This window comes from Fukomys damarensis, unplaced genomic scaffold, assembly GCF_012274545.1.
Source record: "Fukomys damarensis isolate Sample0158 unplaced genomic scaffold, DMR_v1.0_HiC HiC_scaffold_2, whole genome shotgun sequence".
Lineage (NCBI taxonomy): Eukaryota > Metazoa > Chordata > Mammalia > Rodentia > Bathyergidae > Fukomys > Fukomys damarensis.
In genome coordinates, this window is record NW_022900914.1 from 41,052,700 (window position 1) to 41,073,853 (window position 21,154).

Consider the following 21,154-nt stretch of genomic DNA (forward strand, 5'->3'; position numbering starts at 1 on the left):
GTCTTTCCTACCCCAGGCTTTTTTGGCTTTGTGGCTAGAATCTAACATCTGTGAGGCAGACAGGACCTCTTGGGCCCTGTGTCACCAGACACCTGTTGAAAGGATGCATTCAGGGTCAGAAAATCTGGGCAGAGCCCACCGGTGACAGCTGGTATTTATCTACTATCAGCCTCCACTGATGGGGAAATGACAGGCAATCCAGCACCACAAGAGGAACAAAGGGGAGACAAAGTGAACAGGTCCCAGCCGCAGAAGCTGGTGGGTTACTGTTGGAGGACCCTTTCCCTAACAACTGACAAAAAAAAAAAGCCAAGGATACTTGAAGACATGATCATTTTCCCCACTAGAAGGAAGTGCCTGCCACCAAGCCTGTCCCTCCAGAGTGACCTCTCAAAAAGGATCCTCCCAGGCACCCCCAAAAGGTGACACTTGCCAATCTGCTCCAGTTTTAATTGTCTTACGTTGTACTAGAGGACTGTGAAAGAAAGGGCGTGAGCTATTATTTTAGACAACCATTTCAACATGGGGCAGAGTAGGGAACAAAGAACCTAACTGAAGCTGGGTTTCGTGTCAGAGGCAGCTCTCAGGACCTGGCCGCTAAGGGCTTTCCCAGGTTGCACCAGACCAGAACCAAAGGGACACAGAAGATGCGACCTGAGCATTGCTCCCAGAAGAGAAGCAGGACTAAGGAAGCCAGAATCTGAATCCTGTCACTGCCACGTCCTGGTCGTGACTCCATAGAATGGTCTGTAAAATGTGGGAGGAAATAAAGTAAAAATACCAAAACTAGTCCTGTTCAGAGAGTTAAAAGAGCTCACTGTTTTAGTCCATTTCAGCTGCTGTAACAAAATACTTCAGACTAAGAAACCCTAAACAACAGAAATGTGTTGCTTATAGTTCTGGCAATTGTGGCATCCAAGATCATGGCGCCAGCAAATACAGTACCTGGGGGGCCACTCTGGACCTAGATGCTACCTTCTTGCTGCACCTCACATGCAGGAATGGGCAAAGACTCCTCAGGCCTCCTTTCCAAGGGTGCTGATCCTATCCACAGAGCTCTGGGCTCATCACCTCAGCACCTCCCAGTTCCTGGCAACTGGGTGTCAACATATAAATTTGGGGGACCAACAGTCAGACCAAAGCACATATGCTAAATGTTTAGCACAGTATTTGGAAATACTAAGAGTGCTAAGAACATTTGGTATTATTATTATTGTTTACGTTGCCAAATTCGTAGTAAGGACCTACAATGTTTCTTGCTTGACTTGGGAGCTTTTTAGGGCATGGAGGTGTTCAAGATGCTCTTGGCTGGATGAAATAAGAAGGCCCAGCAGACCAGCTGTTGCTGATCAAGCCCCTGTGAGCAGCCTACTCCTGAGCCAACTGAAGCCACAGAAGCAGTTGCGCTCCACCCAGTAGCCCTGGCCAGGAGGGACTGAAGAACATTGGCTGGGGAGGTGACAGTGTTTCCTGAAATCATCCAGGGAAGATTCAGGGGTCCTCCCAGGCACTGCCACAAAAGTGACCCTCAGCAACCTGCCCACAATTTATTTTTCCAGTACCGGGAATCGAACTCAGGGCCTTGCACTTGCCAGGCAGGTGTGGGACCAATGAACGAAATCCCAGCCCACCACATTTTAAATTGTCATACGGTGAGCCTATGTTGCTTGGTGCCTGGAGTGGCTTTAATTAAAAACGGGTGGGGTAAACACAGGGAGACATAGACAGAGCCCATCCTGAGAAATGTATCCACAAAACCATTCATTCATTCAACTGCTTTGTCAGGTGCTGTATGAGGCAGCTACAGTAATGCCAGATCACATTCTGTTTAGGGACACACAGGAAGTGCATGCCTCAGGGTCTGCCCAGCATTCAGTGCCTGGCTAATGCCAGGAAAGATGCCATGTCTCTGGAGTACCTTATTCTCCTCCCTTAAGCCATTCCAAACCTCAGATAGCCTAGATTTTATTTGCAGAAGTTTTCAGAATAAATTATGGACTCCATCATATATCACCCTATATACCAACATCATATCCAAAATAAAGGAACATTTTCCTATCTGAATTCAACACTGTCCTCACACTTTAGAAAGTTAATAATTCCTGAACATAACTGGAACACAGTCCATATTTTAGTTCTCCAAAGTGAGCCTAAAATGTGTTTCATAGTTTTAAGAATTTACATCTCAGTTGACGGTTTATTTTCATCTAGAACAATCTTTCTCTTTTATTTTTCATGGTGCTGATTTTGGAAGGGGGACAGGGGCACTCTGTACATGCAGGCCTTAAATTCATTATATAGCCCAGGCTAGCCTTAAACTCACAGCGTCCTCCTGCCTCACAAGTGCTGAGATTAGAGGTGTGCACCACTGCACCCAGCACACTGGTTTTTGTTGTTGTTTTAAAGATATCAGGCCAGTTGTCCTGTAGAATGTCCCACATTCTGGATTTATCTGATTGTCTCCGGGTGGTGTGTAGCTCATCTCTTTGTCCTTCTATTTCCCCTGATCACATACCTGTAAGTATGGGCGTTTTCAGCAACCTTGTCATCCCAACGGCCCCGCAGTGCGAACCCGCACTGTAGGTCATCACTTCTCCTGGACTATCACAGTGCCCGGGGCTGGGCAGCTGCTAGATGGCCTCCTCTGCACTGGGCCTCCCCAGACCTCCACACAGCTCACTCTTCACTCCTTCTGGCCTCTGGTCAAAGAAGCCTTTCCTGTCCAGTAGTTCAAATAATGCCTCCGGCCTATCTAGATCCTGCCTGCTGCATTTTTCTTCTTAGCACACATTACCATCCAACATGAATTTATTACATGTATTGTGTTCCCTGTCCTCTTAAGATTATAAAATCTACATCATGTATCTCCCTTCTCCCCTCAACTCAGGGTCTCACTAGGTAGTCTAGGCTAGCCTTGAACTATGCAGCCCAAGATGGCCTGAAACTTGAGGTCCTCCTGCCTCAGCCTCCTTAATGCTTGGATTTCAGGTGTGTGCCACCTCAGCTGGCTAGGGTAGGGACCTTTGTTGCCTTATTCACTGCTATACCCCAGTGCCTAGAACAGCTTCTTATATAAAGAAGGCACTAAATAAAGCTGAAATGGATAGATGGATGGATGGATAGATGGATGGGTGGGTGGGCACACCCTGAAGCAACTAGCCCAATCTCAAGCTCATAATTGACCCCAAGTAAACAGATATGGTTTGAGGCTACATCTTCCCAGAAATATGTATTAGAATTCCAAAAATACACTTAGCATTAGGTAGGGAGAAACCCACATCTTATCAACAACAACAAAGTTTCTGCTGTGCCGCAGGCTGACCTTCAGCCCCCAGGCTGCCCAGCCCTCTCCTCCCTTAGAGTTTGAGCAGTTGAGCAACTCCTGGATCTTTGGATTCAGGGTGAATCTAGGGCCTTCCAGCCACAAATACCATTTAGTCCCGCTCAGCAAATAAGAGCCCTGTGAACTATGGTACTTGACTTAGAGGTTGATTTCTTTTGTCTGAATTCTTTTGGGGGGTCTGATTTTTTAAAATGTTGAATCTGCCCCCACCCACTTCTTAGCCTCAAAGGCTGAACAGGTGCTGCATTCAAGGCCTCATCAAGGACCATGGCTAGGGGTGGGCACTGAGCCAGAGGCCCGGGGTGGGGGGGATAGGGAGGCCCCAGGGGAAGCTGGTGCAGCCCCTGATGGGGGAAGGAGAGCGAACCAGCAAATGAGACAACAACAAGTATCATCTAGAGTGGGGCTTCTCTAGCTCTCAGGAGCTCTGGAAACCCTCTGAAACCATGTGTAACATGCTGTGAAGCTTTGCCTCTGAGCACTTTCTGGGAGGGGGTCTGTAGCTCTCACCCATTTCCCGAGGAAGTTTGTGACATGTTTCCCCACCCCAAAAAAGAAAGACAAGAAAACATGGAGATGTACCTGGCAGCTCTTGGCATATAGGAACTCAAAAAGCTGTGTCAGATTCCACTCTTCTCAAGCTCAGGCTGCCAGAGGAGCGAGGCCCTTTGGCTGCAGTTTGGTTTTGTGTTATCTTTTTGTTCCCCTAGTACTGGGAATCGAACCCAGGGCTTCAAGCATGCTAGGCAAGTGCTCTACCATGGCACACCCAGGCCTTTTCCTTCCTTCCTTTCTTTTCTTTATTTATTTAGGAGACAGGCTGATTAGGCTGGGCTTGAGCTTGCAATCTCCCTGCCTTAGCCTCCTGAGTAGCTGGGATTATAGGCATATACCACTACCCCAATTTATATTCTGTCTCTGTCTTTCTCCCATCCTCTCTTTTTTTTTTTTTTTTTTTGCACTATTGAGGATTGAACTCAGATCTGCTGCTATATCAATGAGCTATAGCCCCAGCCTCTTCTTTCTATTTTTTATTTTAAGACAGGGTTTCACTAAATTGCCCACGAAGGACTCATACTTGTGATCCTTCTGCTAAGTGCTGGGATTACAGGCACCACACCTGACTCATGTGATCATTTCTTGAGGGCTCCTTATACACTCAGCAACACATTATGCTCTACAACAATAATAACTAGAGCTCACCTAGCCCATAGCAAGCACCAGGCACCATTCAAGAAGCTTTCCATATATTAGCTCATTTACTCTCCCAAGTCGTATCGAGTAGCTGGCTTATTCCCACCCCACTTTACTGATAATAACACCGAGAGATTAAGTAACTGACCCAAAAGTCCATGACTGAACAATTTACCCCCAAAGGCCTTGGCTCCAGATGCATGTGCCTGAAGACCTTTCAAGCTGTTTTCTCATCTGAGCTGCACCATGGCCCCTGATCTTTCCTGTTACTATATCCAAGCTGCAGGTGATAACACTGAGAGGGTGGGCAACTTGCCCAGGGAAGCCCCATGCTTTATATACCTCCAGCTGTGAGGGCTGAGAGCCAGAGAAGAGGCAGAAGAATTCAGAGGGCAAGAGGTTGCTTCAGGCCAGGTGACCACAGAAGGGTCAAGCAAGGTGCTGTGAGTATGTAGAAGGCCATGAAGCTCAGTGCAGGCCCAGGGACAGCTCGTGAGAGCCAGGGGTCAGCCAGACCTCCTTCCACAGCCCTTAGCCTAGGAGAGATGCCTTAAGGTCCAAGAGGAGCCCAGCTTTCAACGTCAACCCTCTCCCTCTCCCTCCCTCTCTCACCTGGTTCTGCACCAAAGTCTCGAGGTTGCCAAGGAGAGCCTTCCACAGGTAAAACAGGGCAGCTACACACACACACACACACACACACACACACACACACACACACACACACACTGCATCCAGTGCGCTTCCTTGGGCCAGCTATCCTACATTTACTGAAGAGGTACCTGTTGACCATTCTGTGGAAACAGAGGGAATCCCAGAGGTGCCAGGACTCAAACCACATGGCAACTGGGCTCAGAAAGAGTCACACCAATTGGCAATTACAAGAGGTCAGATGTGAGCACGAACCTCAGGAAGCAGTACCAGGGCCACACACACTGCACACTGCAGAACTCCACGGTGTACCTTCACAGAATGGACAATGCAATGGCGCCCCCTTGGCAAACACTTCTGCTGAACAGCTCCAATTTCTACATGGCCTGCCCTGTGCCTCAGGTCCCAGATCTTTTGCACACCTAGCTGATAGGTTCTGTCTAATAATTGTATAGCCTTCTTTGTATCTTGGAGCCATTACCTGAAGGCGGGGCCTCAGGTAGAACTTTATCAAAGGTTCTGTGTGGTTTGCTTTGTTGGCACAGCATGCTTAGTGTTTCTTCCATTTCCCAAAATGCTGTTGCTATGGAAGCTTCAGAATAAGTGAAATGTGAATGAGTCTGCCCCTGGCTCTTGCTGATTGGTCCAGAAATGGGCATGTGGTTCAGGCCCTCCAATCACAGCTCCCTGACTTCTTAGACATAGTTGATTGGTGAAGAAGTTTGATTAGGATAAAGTTTCCCTTGTTCTAGAAGTTTGGAGAAAACTTGCCAGAGACTTCAAGTTCTTAAACCTGGGCAGGGGATGTAGCTCAGTGGTAGATTGCTTGCCTATTGTGCCTTAAGGCCCTAGGTTCAGTTGCAGTAAGAGCAAAAAACAGAAAAGTAACTGAAGTCGTTAAACTTGGGAGCAGCTATCAGAGATTGTATTCAGGGCCCAGCTACATCCCTGTTCTTTTTACTAGTTATTTAAACTTTACCTAGATTCTGTGAATGAATAGGTAAATAACCACACACACACACACACACATCTTTAAGCTACTTGGAGAGGCACTGCTGCCACTTGCAACTATATTCTGTTACACTGCTCTGCACTATCAGGATATTTGGGGGGAGCTTTCTTTTCTGTGGAAGGGAGTAAGGGTTGACTGGCAAGCACATGAAGGCCTTTGAATTATTGTGTTAGAAGTTGCAGCCAAGCTCACAGATTAAGAACCAGCTGTGTGTGGTGGTGCACACCTGTAATCCCAGCACTCGGGTGAAGGCAGGAGGACAGAAAGTTTGAGGCCAGCCTGGGTGACTATGAGACCCTGCCTCAAAAGAATGAGCTTTTAGGGCTGTGGATTTAGCTCAGTGTTTCCGCCACCTGCCTGGCAAATGCAAAGACCCAAGTTCAATCCCTGGTACAAAAAAAAAAAAAAAAAAAAAAAAAAAAAAAAAAAAGCACAAGCTTTTAGAACACATTGAATAAATCTAAAGGAAAGTGAGTTTAAATTGAAAATAATGTATTCGCACCCAGTCTTGGAAGAACATGTATATGGACCCAAAGCAAAAGCCTACTAGACTTTGCTCAGGAGCTCAAAACCAAATGGCAGGCATTTCCCTGAACAGGGCTCCCTGGGGTCCCACAGTCAAAGCCAAGCAAAGCTCCAGCCTCCAGTATGAGAGACAGCCACGGCTATCTCCTGCCCAGCTGGATTTTCCAGTTGAGCCTGCATGTTCCTTCCTGTTCCTTTCCTCCTCCTCTGGCAAACATATTTCTGCAATCCAATGCACCCAAGTGAGGGGATTCCCAAGGAGGCCTTGCCAGCCAGGACTGGGAAGTATGGCTGGCAAAAGCATCCTCAAGACCCCTTCCCCACCTTGCGGCCTTCCTTTCTTCTGTCTGACTTGACAGCCCCCAGCCTGGCTTTGACCCTGGCTCTCTTGCTGGGCCAGACCAGTTCAGTTCTCTGCTACCTACATAGAGGTGTGCAAGGTGGATAATCAAAGCACTTTGGAGCTGGATGACCAACATGGTTGCTTTATAGAAAGAGAAGCTGAGACCAGGGAGGTGAAGTGAGCTGTTAAGTCACCAGCTGCGGAAAGCTGAGTGTACCTGGAGGGGAAAGTGTGTGCCTCTGAAGCCTTCTGTGCCCTGAGGGCAAGGGAGAGACCCCTGTTCTCTGGTGACAGAAAGCTGGGGCAGAAATGTATGAGAGGCAAAGACTCAGTCAGCAGAGGCTGGTCTGGCCACTGGGCTAGGTGGAGAGAGAGTGGCCCTGAGCACCTTGGGCGGCAGGAGGAAGTCGGGGCTCGCCTCATCCCCCACAGCCACAGAGCAGCCCTCTCCAGTCACTCTCATCCATCACCCAGTGCAACCTGAACCTGACACTGCTTCAGGCCTGTAGGAGGGATGTACACAGAGCAGCAGGAGCCCCTGTGCCCTGGGCTTCGCCATCCTGCACCCTAACACTGGCCACTACTGTGCCAGCCTCCACCCCAGGCGTGTTCCTGGCATCTGTCTCTCTTTTGCCCCCTTGGTCAGCGCTAGGTGTGGTCCTGCGACAAGCAGCAGCTGCCAACCCCAACCCTAACCCCTCCCGAACCTCGTTAGGGATGGAAACTCTTGGCACCAGCCCAGAACTCTTGGATCAGAACTTCCCAGGCCCTACAGTTGGAGCAACCCAGCCCCTTTAAGAGCTGCCCCGGGTGCTGACGTTTGAGAGCCTCTGCTCTGGAGTCTGCAACTGTCTGGGAGGGTGGACGAAGCTCCTTGAGAGCAGCGTGGGTGCATTTGTTCCCTCAGACGGCAAGGTGTCCTGATGGTTACTAACTGGTAAAACACAGAATTGCTCCTAAAGGCAGCCCTGGGTTCCTCAATAAAAATGTTTTTTCCCCAACCATCACCAGGAGTGCAGGGATGATTGATACAAAGTTCTTCAAAGGACTGATCCACTTAGCATGTGTTTAGATTAAATCTCAAAGTGTTTACAACAGGGCTGGAAAAGCAGCCCTGTGGTCAAGGGCCTCGCCTCCACCCACCTGTGTGGCTCACATTGCCAACCTCCTCCTGAGAGAAACACAGGAGCTACTTAGCAGGCTGAATGAACAGCTCTCCAAGGTTTGGGGTCCACTTGGAGATCTAGAGCTCACTAAGGATTAGTCCCGTGTCATAGGAAGAAACTACTTTCCTGGCCTAGAAAAATTAACAAGATGTAGCCATGATTTTTTGCCCTTTTCCCAAATATAATTTAATATTCTTACATATTGACAGTAAAACTTAACACAGGCATTTCTCTGTAATGTGTCTCATTAGCTGGGGTCCAAGTCTCCACTGGTGACAGAAATTAACCTAGTGGCCAAGAAAAGTTAAGAACTATTTGGCTTAATGCAGAATGTCTCTGCCCAAAGCCATTTTGTAACCAACAACTTTTGAGCCACACTGCTCATAACCGAAGGGAATAACTCTGAAGTCCAGAACAAAAAGGGAGATTTGGGATAGGCTAGCCAGGTTCCTCAAGTCCCATCCACCAGGTGACCCTACCACCTGCTTCTGAAGGGACCAGGGATGAGAGGGGGCCTAGGACTGGGTTTCTGGTTGATCTGTGGTTATACCCAAATGGTGCTGATGGGAGTGGGGTTGACAGAGCAAGTATTTAAGTTCAGAGCCAAATGAACTGTGTTAAGAGCCTTGGGATTATTGCTCTTCTGTCCCAGCAATTCAACTGTAGGAGATTCTCCTGGGGGAATAATCAGAGGCTTAAATGAACAACATGAAAGTAATTTAAAAAGGAGTGACACAGTCATGTGAGAAAATAACCTGCAGCCATCAAAAGTCCCATATTCAGGGGGTAGAACATTTTTACAAGATTCTGAGTTCGATCTCCAGCACTCCAAAAAAATAAAAATATCATTTTCAAAGGTTGCATATCTGCTAGGTTATAAGGTGAAAATCAGCACAGAAAATGGTACTGTACAATGCCCACTTTATACAAAATATATATTGTTTGTCTAAGGGAAAAACAGTTTTAAAAAGATGAGGTAGGCAGGGTGGCACAGGTGGCTGAGATGAAAGATCACTTAAACACTGAAAAAGGAGTCCCAGTCCCCAAACAAAACACACGCATACACAACTTCCTGCCCTGGGGGAGAACTCACTGTCAAAGGGAACAAGAGATGGTCAGAAAACACCAATAAGAGAGCATCCACTGGAAGTGAGGGTCCCTGGGACAGTCACATAAGAGAAGGTCAGTGTCTGTTATATAAAACCAGAACAGTAGAGCATCTTGGGGTTAGATCCTGGTCCTGCTCACTGATATCCTTGACTTTGGCAAGTTCCACTGAGCTGGTCTGGCTTTCCTCATTTGTAAAATGGGAAAATAAAAGGGCTCCATGAGCAATTAGTAAATTAATGGAGACAAAGCATGGTTCCTAGCACAATGTAAGAGCTCAATAGCCATTAAATGCACTATAGAATATTTAAAGTTAAGTTTGGGCAGGACCACACCAGGGCTGTGGGGAGATGGTGTGGAGCTGGTGCAGAGCAGTGGGAAAAGGAGGCTGTGTGTGTGTGTGTGTGTGTGTGTGTGTGTGTGTGTGTATGAGATGGGCAAGGCTGGGGGAAGGTGGAGGCCATGCTTTCTGGTGTAGGCCACTGAGATGAGTGAGGCAGGGGCTGCCTCCTGCTCCCCTAAGCGATGGAAAAAGTGGGGTGAATAGGGATGACGAAGAGGATGGAGATTCCAGAGCTGGACCAGAGCCCTTAACCCTGACTGGAGGTGGGTGAGTGGGCAGGGGGGCCTTGGCTTTTCCAGTGGATCTCCAGTACGCCACAGATGTCTTCCTAGTCCTCTCAGTAGTTTTAAATATCAGGAAGACTGCCTCCACTGTACAGATGAGGAAACTGGGGTCAGACTTGCACGCAGGCACTGAGCACTGGGACACAGGCTGCACAATGCACGCTTCCACGTTCAGCATGGCACCTGCATTTGATATCCCTCTCCAGCCCACAGCCTGGAGAAGCATCTAGCCAGCCTGGGGTCTCCAGAGACCTTGCCGAGGGAATGCCCGGAAAGACCCTTTCATCCCATCCCATCCCATCCCAGGTGGGCCCAACAGCACGACCAAGGGGAGCAGATTCTGTGGGTTTAACAGAGTGAATTTAAGTAAGTCTGACGATGTCACAAACCAAGACAGCGACTGGGTTAGCACCCAGGGATCCCTTCTATCCTGAGCCAGGCCTCAGAGCCTGGAGGAGGCTCTCTCCTGAAGGATTCCATTCTTAGGACCCAGACTCCTCTGGCTCATCTGGGAGGAGACGAACTCCCTCAGACAGACACCAACCCTCAGCCTGGAAGCCCCAGAGAGGACAAGATTACCGTGTGCAGGTGAGCGCCACAGAGAAGCAGGCAGCTATACAGCCCACTTTCTCCCCTCCACCGGGAGCGCACTGTCTGCAGGGAAGTCTCACCACCTGAGCCAGCTCTTTTTATTTGTTCCGAGGCCACCTGGCAGACAGCCTGGCCAAGCTGCTGCCTCACCCTTTCCCTGAGCCTCACCTCCTCCTTAGGAGCCCAGAATTTGGGAGGACGCACTGTGTTGCTTTGCAGTTCTGCTGCCCATTTTTCACAAGAGAAATGAGAATAGGTTCTGCAATGAAAGCACTTGGAGTCAGACAGTGGGAGAAATATAATTTATAACAGTAGTTCTCAACCATGGCTCAAATTAGAAGCACAAAAACACTTCAAAAACTACCGATGCCGAAGTCCCACTACATATTTACCCTGTATAAAACTCTTTCCTTTCTTTCCTTTCTTGTCTGCTTTTAAAAGTCTTCCAGGTGATTCTAGTATGCTAGGGCCCAAATCTACTCATCTAAAATAATTCAGCTGTGTTAAAAAGAACAGTTAATAAAATATTGGACAAAGGCAAGGAATGCAGTCACAAAGGCCAAAATGAAAATGGCTAATAGACATGAAAACCTGTTGACCCTGATTAATAATTAAAGAAATGCTAAATAAAACAATAATGAGATAGCATTTCGTGTATCAAATTATCAACTCCTTTGTTCCCCTAACGAAAGAATATTCCCAGGAATAACAAGGGTGTGTTTGTGTGTGTGCTGGGGGCTGAGAAGGGACGGAGTTTCAGGCAGTTTATGAGAATAAATGGCTCTCATCTGCAAACCCCAGGGCAGTTAGGCACACACGTTTTGACCTATCAATTTCACATTAAGATTCTAGATAAGGATGTACTGAGATTTAACTCAAATTGTCACTCATAGCATGGACAAATGAAAATTTCTAAATATTTAACGTTAGAAGGCTACCAGTAGTTCACTGAAGAGCAGTACAGTCATAGAGCACCACACAGACATCTGCTGTGATAGAGTGGATAAATGTGTCCTGACTGGGGAAGACATTTAGGCAATTACTCAGTGAAAAAAGTCCGTTTTCAGCTAATAATACTTTGACTGTTTTAAAAAATTAAACATCATGAAAGTGCACGTGTTTATACTTAGAAAAGAACTTTCAAAAATATGTGCAAGGACTGGGCATGGTAGCACACAACTGTAATCCCATCACTTGGAAGGCAGAGGCAGGAGGCTCTCAAATTTGAGGCCAGCCTGGGTTACAGGGAGACCCTATTTAGTGGGAGGAAGAATATAGATATAGATATAGATAGATATAGATATAGATATAGATATAGATAATATATTATATAATATATATTATGCAAATATATACATATATGTGCAAGGTTTTAGCAGTTGGCACCTCTGAGTAGTACACAGGTGTTTTTGTTTTGTTTTGCAGTACTCGCAGGCATGGTGCCACTGAGCTAACTCCCCAGCCTGATATTTCATATTTTTATTCTTGTTTCTCTGAATTTTCTAGCTTTTCCCTACAAAAGGTTTAGGTTTTATCGAAAGAAATATTTTTTAATTTTAAAAATTGACTTTCCTGGGCAAAGTCGGTTAATCTGTTTTCTTATAGAAAAGGATGGTCAATATCTTAGAGGAATGAAATCCCCACATAATCCCCTGACTGGCCATCCTCATTTCTGCCTGTCACCTTCGACCAAGTAGCCAAGCTAGAAGCTCACATGGGACTCCTCCTTCCAGGCCTAACTGTTGGGCTGTGAGGAGCTGAGAAAGTTGGAGCTGGGGAAGAGGAGGATGCAGGGCTCTGAGGGATCCTCCAGCTTTGGAAACCTGGCTCTAGCTCTACTGATCCAGGTGCTTTGCTCAGAGTGCCCACCTCACTACCAAGTGGGAATAGTAATGGTACAGACCTTGGGGGTGATACTGATTGCTTTTTGATTTGAGAAGCAAGACCCTTCCCCGCCCAGGGAAGAGGATACATAGATGCACCCAGGAAGTCTGTGTGCAGGGATCCTCTGACCCTCCCCAATCCCAGCTGCCCCCATCCTGAGATGGAAGGTAGAGAGGGAAGCCAAGCCCAGAGCCAGGGACTCCAGTAGGACCCTGTGCCTGGACCTATTGCCTGTAGAGCACTTGACGGGGCTTCCTGTGTGCCTTGTCACACCATCCCGAGTCCCATTCCCTCTCCTGCCCTCCCATGGTTATTCCCTTTCTTAAAGTCCACTGAAGTATTGGCAGAGCCTCCTAAGCCCTCAGAGCTCCTGTACCACACTATTCACTGCCCCCTGCCCCTTACAACAGCACAGAGGCTATAACCCAGCTGCAGTCACTCACCCGCTGCTGTGCTGATCTCTTATCCCCCAGCCCAGAGGGAAAACTACCCACTGAGATGGCCCAGCCCCTCCACTGGGGCAGAGGTGCCCCGTTAGTGCAGGGCTGGGCACTTACAGCCAGGCACAGAAGCCCCTCTAACAAAATGGGGAAACAGAAGTGGCTTTATGGTCCTCTAAAAAGCTCCATCTGGGAGGCAGAGGCGCAGACCCAACCCACTCTCCCCTGCCCTCCGGAGTGGGGCTGCTTATGTCCAGGCTTGACAGCATCAGACTTAGCCCCTGCGACGCCCAAGCTCCCTTCCCCAAAGGTCAAGAGGGAGCTGTGAGAGCAGGGAGGCCAGCCTTGCCTTCACCCCTACTGAGGGAGGGGGAATGAGTGAGTGACTCTAATTTGCTCTTTATTTCTAGAGTTAATTAAGGTAGAGAGAAAATAGAGCACCAACTGGAAAACAGTTCAATAAACCCAGAAGCTGCATGCCAGTTGGAGATGTTTTGCATTTGCTGCCCAGCAGCCAGCCCAGAGCTCAGCCCTGCAGTGCAACAGCTCAGCTAACTATACAATGAATGAATGGACACGCACGCACACCGAGACTTCGAGAGTATAAGTTCCCACAACTCCAGTGAGTTAAAGTCACTTGTGCTTCTGGATGCAACTTGACAACTCCTCAGCCTTGCAGTCAAGCACCTACAGATGGGGAATCTCTTTTTTTTAAATGAAATTAGCAAGTAGGAGGGGCAGGGGCAGATCAGGGTGTTGCAGGTCACACCCCAGGCTGCCCGCCTCCCAATCTGGCAACCAGACCAGAGCTTCTGCTAAATAAGCTAATCAGGTAACACCTGGCAGGGCTGAGGGGCAGGTTTTTCCCCTCTGAACAGCCTGACATTTAAACACATACACACACACATGCACACACTCACATGCACAGAGTGACCTCGTGGAGACAGTTAGAACTTGTATGGATGATGTTCCAGGGACCTTGAGCTGCTGCCTGGGCTCGGAGACTCAGGAAGTCCTCAGAGCCCCAACCAAGCTCCAGCACCATACCGCCCCAAGGCCTTACCTTGGTGTGGTATTGTCTCAGTTGGGGACTCCTTCCTGGTGGCTTGGGCACCCTCACTCTGATCAGGGGTTCTTCCTGGTCCCTGTCTTCTGTGTCCCCCACCCTTGGACTCCCCTGGGTGATGGGCTCCCCTATCAGGCTGGGGCCTCTGCCTGTTCCAAGCAGCAGCTGATGAGAACGACAGGCCCTGGTCAGGCCAGCAGAGTTGGTGTGTTTCTTCTGGGGCGTGGCCCCCTTTTTGTGACTCAGAGCCTGGGAATGCGGGAGCCCCACTCAGGCTGAAGTTGGGCTCCCAGGAGCTCTCACCAGCCCTAGAGTGAATGCACTTGGGTTTCTTAGCTCCCTGCCCCCAACCTCTCCACTCAGTGGGTTCCTTTTGTCATTGCTAAATCCCCTCCAATCTCCCCTTCCAAAAGCGGGCAGATCCAAGTGGAATTCAACACCCAAACACTCACACAAAGGCTAGGATTAATAGCTGGCTTTGTCTGGGCACAGATGTGCAGCAGCTTGGAAGAGGGGGGTTACATTTTTCCTGCCACTTGAGTCAAACCGGCTGGCTCCACACTTAGGGTAGGGAGGGGAAGAAAGGGAGGAGGAACTGCTAGATGGAATCCCCCCCCCCCCGAGGGCACCACACCTGATCTCTCTGAGCTGGTGAGCTCTTGGGGGTCTGGTGCCCACCACAGAGGACACATTGTTCACAAAGCTCTTCTCCAGCCGGAAGCCCCTTGGTCTCCCTTCCTTCCCTCCAACAAGTCATCTTAAGCAGCATCAGCTCTGGACTCAATCCCTGTTCTCTCAAAGCCTGAGCTCTGGATCAGGTCCTAGGAATCCTCAGACAATCCTTCAAGCTGAGAAAAGTAACCCTAGCATGATCAGAGATGCAGAGAAGCTTGTAATGTAAGTGACCAGAGAATGTTCTGGAAAAGGTGAGGCTTAATCCCAGCTTCGAAGGATGAGCAGGGTTTAGTTAGAGAGAAAGGGAAGAAGTTTCACCAGGAACTCCAGGAGGAGTAAGTGGGGCTGGAGACAACAGGGCTTCAAAGGCATGGGACAGGGTTTAAATATTTCCTGAGGTCAATAGGGAGCCACTAAAAGGAATGGATTAGAGTAGGAGCTGGAGGAACATGATGGAGTATAAGAAAAACTATTCTATTGTGAAGAATGAGACCAGAAGTGGTAACCAAGGAAACAAAGAGGTGTAACTGGAGCAGAGCTAGTTCTCATCAGTGGCCTCTGCCTCCTTGGTCAGAATCCTTCTTCTAAACTATCCATGCTATTTGCTCATGTTGAAATTATTAATTTGGCCCTCAATTCTTAGGGACAGAAATATCAAGTTTCCCTACTGTTCTGTGTCTGTTTCCCAAACAGACAGCTGGTTGGAAATGTGACATCAGTCAATCTGGGTGCATGTGGGCACTTCCTCTTCTCATAACAGGCCTACTGGAGGGAGCACAGAGGAACAATGAGGTCAGAGGGGAAGTCTGATCATCAGAACTGTAAAAACAAACAAAGCCCCTCTGGCATAAATTTAATAAGACATGCACAAAATCTACATGAGGAAACTATAAAACACTGGTGAAAGAAATCAAAGATCTAAACAGAGATAGATAGCCCATGTTCATGGATAGGGAGGGCTCAGTATTGTTCAGACATCAGTTCTTTACAATTTGGTCTATAGATTCAATACAATCACAATCAAAATGTCAGCATGTTATTTTGTGGATATTAGCAAACCAACTCTGAAGTTTGTGTGGAAAAGCAAAAGACCCAGAATAACTAATACAATGTTGAAGGCGAAAACCAAAGTTGGGAGGACTGACATTTCCAACTTACTATACAGCTACAGTGATCAAGACAGCATGGTACTAAAAAAACAAAAAGAAAAAAAAAACACATGGTACTGAAAAAAGGAATACACAAATAGATGAATAGAACAGAACAGTGTTAAATAAAAATTTCAGAAGGCTGGGGTTTTATTTATTTTTGAGACAAGGTCTCATTATGTAGATCTGGCTGGACTTGAACTCACTATGTAGCTCCGGGTGGCTTTCAATTCCCAGTGAGCCTCCTGTCTTAGCCTTAGTGCTGGGATTATGGGTGGGCCCTACCACATCCAGCTCTGCGGGTGTTGTACTACACTGAGCTCTTGCACTAGGCTCTGACAGACCACCCTAAAATTCAAAATGGAGTCACACTAAAATTCCACTGCACCAAATTATAACTAAGTTATTATCTTAATTTTTAAGAAAGCAGCAAAGAGAGATAATAGCCAGGCTTTTCAAACAGGTCAGTTTTGATCAGTATGATAATTAAATTCTCCATGATTTTTATTTTTTAAAAAAGTAACTTGAAGTTAACAAGTCAGTTATTTTTCCACTATTCTGTCTCCCTGTCTCTACCTTACAAGGAAAAGAACTTTGAATGACAAGTCTGCTTTTTGAATTTCTTTTCTGCTTTCCTTAGCCTTTCTCTATCTATAAAACCAACCCATTCTGTTCAGCTCAATGAAACACTTATTCGGTTTAATGGAATGAACTGTTGCCTGATTCTAGAATTGCAAATAAAAACAATTAAGAACATTAAACTATATTTTCTATAATTTTGTTTTTTGGCAATGGATAGCCCCTCAGAAATAGACCCATAGAAATATAGGCTAATGCTGGACAAAACAGAGCTCCCTTTAGCAGCACAGATACTAAAATATTGGACAAAACAACAAAAGCAGCTCAATAGAGAAAGGATAGTCTTTTCAACAAATAGTGCTGGAACAAATTTTGTGACATTGATACACACATAAAAACAAATCTACCTAGGTGAAGTTGTGTCCATCTATAGCTACAGATGCAAGAGGATCACAAGTTCAAGCTCAGTGTGAGCAACTTAGTGAGAACTTGTCTCAAAATAAAATTAGAAAGGGCTGAGGATGTAGATCAGTGGTAGAATTTTTGCCTAGTGTGGGTGAGACACTGAGTTTGATACCTAGTACAAAAAAGAAAAAAAGGAAGGAAGGGAGGAGAGAAGGAAAGGAAAAAAAATTAGGGGCTGGAGGTATCACTCAGTGTTGGAGGGCTTGCCTAGCTTTTGGGAGGCCCTGAGTTCAACCTTCAGTACCACACACAAAAAAATTAGCCACAGACCCTAAACATTAAAAAAAAATTAACTTGAAGTAGATCATAAACATAAAGGTAAAATGAAAAACTACAAAACTTCTAGAAGATGGCACAGGGAGAAAATCTAAGTGTTCTTGGTGATCAGTTTTTAGATACATACCAAAAGTTGATTCATAAAGGAAAAAACTAAATTGCACATTAGTAAAATAAAAAATTTTTGCTCTGCAAAAGCCATTGGTAAGAGAACAGATAAGCCATAGACTGAGAAGAAATCTTTGCAAAATACATATCTGTGAAATGACTGGTATCTAAAATATTACACAAAAGGACTCCAACATTAAGAAAACAGAAGATCCAATTTAAAATGGGCAAAAATCTGAACAGATACCTGGCCAAAGGCATACAAGTGACAAATATATAAAATGATGCTTAACATACAATAATGAATACCAGTACATTCCTATTGGAATGGCTAAAATCCCAAATGCAAACACATGCTGACATGTGGTACATACAGACACAGTACCATTATTTAGGGCCGAAAAGCTAGAGTACTGTGATACTTTTTTTGTTTGCTTTGTTTTGTTTTGGTACAGGGGATCAAACTCGGGACCTTGTGCTTGCTAGGCAGGCAGCAGAATCACTGAGCTACATCCCCAGTGTAATATTTTTTTTTTTTTTTTTTTTTGAGACAAGGTCTTGCTGTGTAGTTCAGGCTGGCCTTGAATTCACTATGTAGCCCAGGCTGGCCTTGAAGTCACGGCGATCCTGCAGCCTCCACTTCAGGAGTGCTGGGATTACAGATTTGTGCCACCACACCGGCATACTATAATAAATTTTTACATTTTTAATTTTTAAAAATTTAAACATTCACTGTATATTTTGGTCATAACACATTGAGCAACTGTCCACAGCAATTTCGGCAGATAAAAACATGGTTTGTCTGCATTTACTTTATTTCCCCAATCTGGCACAGTATGACTTCTGGCTCTTCCCCAAAGTCAAAAAGACCATGATATGTAATGATTTGAATCAATCCAGGACATCGAGGCAGCCACAACAGCACACCTAAGATACTCACAAGCTGCTTCAGAAAGTGGCAGGAATGATGGGATGTGTGTATCTGAAGTGAGGGAGATCAATGGTAGTGTGTCTTTTACTGTAATAATTTTTAGAAGCATTCACTGTATTTTTTTATCATACCTCTACGGGTGTGTGGTGCTGGTCTTGTACATTCTAAGTATACACTCTATATTCTACCTGAGTTACACTCTGACTCCCCCCAACCCTTGTATATTTTTTGCAATTTGCCTGAAAATGCTCCAAAACATTAAAATGTACTGTAATAGTAAAAAAAAAAAAAAAAAGATGAAATAACTTAAAGAAGATTCCTGCCCACTTCCCTTTCCTTCAGGGCAGGGCCAGGCAGCCCTTCTGCCATCACTACCTGCCTCCTCTCCATAGCCATCATGAAGGCTAAAGTGCCACTTAAGGCAGGGGACTCAAATGGAGTGGGGTGGGTTGCGGCAGCTTGGGCCAACCGCGCAGAACTTCTGCAGCTAGGAGAAGGAAATATACACAAATCACTATTTCAATCAATCCTGTGGCTGGATGGTTCGTGTCTCCAGGCCCCTCCCTCCAGGTAAGCCATCTCCCCCACCCTCTCTTCATCATCCCTCCTGGCTGTCACAGGGTCCCTGGGTGAAGGGGCTGTATTATTCGTGTGCCAGGGGACAGGATGTGAGCCCCTGGCCTGCTGGAGAGCAGGGCTAGAAGCTTCTTCTCCCTGTTGGGTGCCAAGCATTGGTCTCAGGCAGGATACGGTCCACGAAGGAGACCCTAAAACTCTATGAGGCAGCAAGTAGATGAGTAACAGGTGGGAATGACAATGCCTACCTTGCTGTGCTGGAGACTAAATGAAAGGATCCATGGAAAACCTGAGCCCTGCACAGTCATAAGAGGACAGGAAACATCTGCCATGACTGTTCCTGTCTCTCAGCCCTGTGCCCTGTCCTCCGGCTGGGGAACAAGGCTGTAGAAGACAGAAAGGGCAGGTGCCAGGTCTGCTTTTTCTTGCCTGGAGCCTCAGAACCCAGCAGGCAGACATCAGACTCGGACACACACACACATACACACACACACACACACACACACACACACACACACGCGCGCGCTCCCAGATTCTACAGTTCCACAGGGATTTACAACCGTCAGATGAACCTAGTGCCCCACAGGTGTACTATGAGGACGTGAAGCATGGTGTAAGAAAAAGGAAAGAAAGGACGAGCGAGGGCTGGGCAATGGGCATGTGCCTTGGGCAGGGCCAAAGCCAGGGTGTGTGAGGCAGACTTTAGTGAGGGCAGGGAGTGTGCCAGGCAGGAAACAGGGAACAGGATGTGCAAAGCCCAAGAGGAGGGACTGGGCTAGGTTTGCTTGAGGAATTGTAGGGTGTGTGTGGGGGTGCTGGAATAGAGCTTGACAAGTAGCAGGGGACACACAGGCCATGGGAAGAACTTTGGGTTTTATTCCCAGCAAGCCAGAGAGGAGACTCCTTGGGGCACAAGAGAAACAATGTACCATTTGGCTTCTCCGCTATGATTCCATGGACCAGCCAGCTCCTGAGCGTGGGAGAAATACAAAGTCTCAAGTCACCCTGAGTCAGCCAAGTGACAATCTGTATCTTCACAAGGTCCTCTGGTGCTATCAGGAAGCACAGGACAGAACTCATTTATATTTTTCTTTCCTCCCTCTCTCCCTTCCCTTCCCTCTCCTGTGGTGCTAGGAATTGAACCCAGACAGGACCTCATGCATGCTATGCAAGTGCTCTGTCACTAAACTACACCAAACCCCCAGCTTTCACTAGGTTGGATGTCTAGACAGCTCCAAAGACAAGGCAGTGGTTGCCCCACAGCTGAGCCACTTTTGTCCCCACCAACTATGTCTCTGTGTGTGTGTGTGTGTGTGTGTGTGTGTGTGTGTGTGTGTGCTGTATTTGGAGTGCAAGGAGGGAGGTTACTAGAGATAGGATAGAATCAAATCTTAGAAAGTCTTCAGTTTCCACTGAATTTCTACTTTAAAAAACTCCAAGAAAGCTGTGAGTGGTGGTGCATGCTTGTGATCCCATGATCCCAACACTCTGGAGGCTGAGGCAGGAGGACCAAGAATTCAAAGCCAGCCTAGGCTACTGAGCAAGTTTGAAGCCAGCCTAAACTACATAGTGAGTCTCTATCTCAAAAAAATGTGAAAGAAAGGGAGGAAGGAGGGAAGAAGGCAAAGAGGGAGAGAGGGAGGGAGGGAAAGAGGGAGAACAAAAGAAAGGCAGGAAGGAAGGGAGGAAGGAAGGGAAAGAAGCTCCCGGAGAACACACTACCTCAGTTCCACGGCTGGACACACACACTGATCTTGTCATAACTACACTTCCAGCCAGTTTCCGGAAGCCCTGCAGCCCCCAGAGGAGGGTGAGAGGGAGGGGCTAGTCTTCCACTTAGCAGCCTGTGTCCTATTGTCCTCAGTTTGCTGTGGTCTGCTCAACTCTCCTCAGCCTCCCACTCCTTCTGGAATCATCACAAGAACCAAATGAAATGAACGTCTGAGAAATGCTTTGTACTCCACGAAGCTCTGTACAAATGTCAAGGGTTGGCATCTTCATCATCGCCGTGCCCTCTCCAGCCACAGCATGGGTGGGGTAGGCTTGGGACTCTGTTTCAAAGCACCTGGCACCCAGCACTGTCTTCAGCCACTCGGGAGACAAGTGACCAGAAATCCTTCTCGAGAGGCAGCCAGACTGGACACCAAACACACACCAACAGCACCACACGCTTCCACCAACAATCCTGTCCCGAGAAGACAAATGAAAAAGCAGCTGTTTGATCCTGAGGACGGAGGGGACAGACTGCAGTGGCTAGTCTCTGACTTCTCCCAGTCAGGCCAGCTTGTGTGGGGACACGGTGCCCCAGCCGCCCACCCCTCCCCCTTCCCATCACCAGCCTTTCTCCAGCCTGTGCTCCCACAGCCATTTCTTGTCACTGAGGTACAATAGGCCTTGCTAGCAGCTGGCAGCTTGGCCGCTGTGTGGGGGCGGGGCAGGGGTGGGGGGTG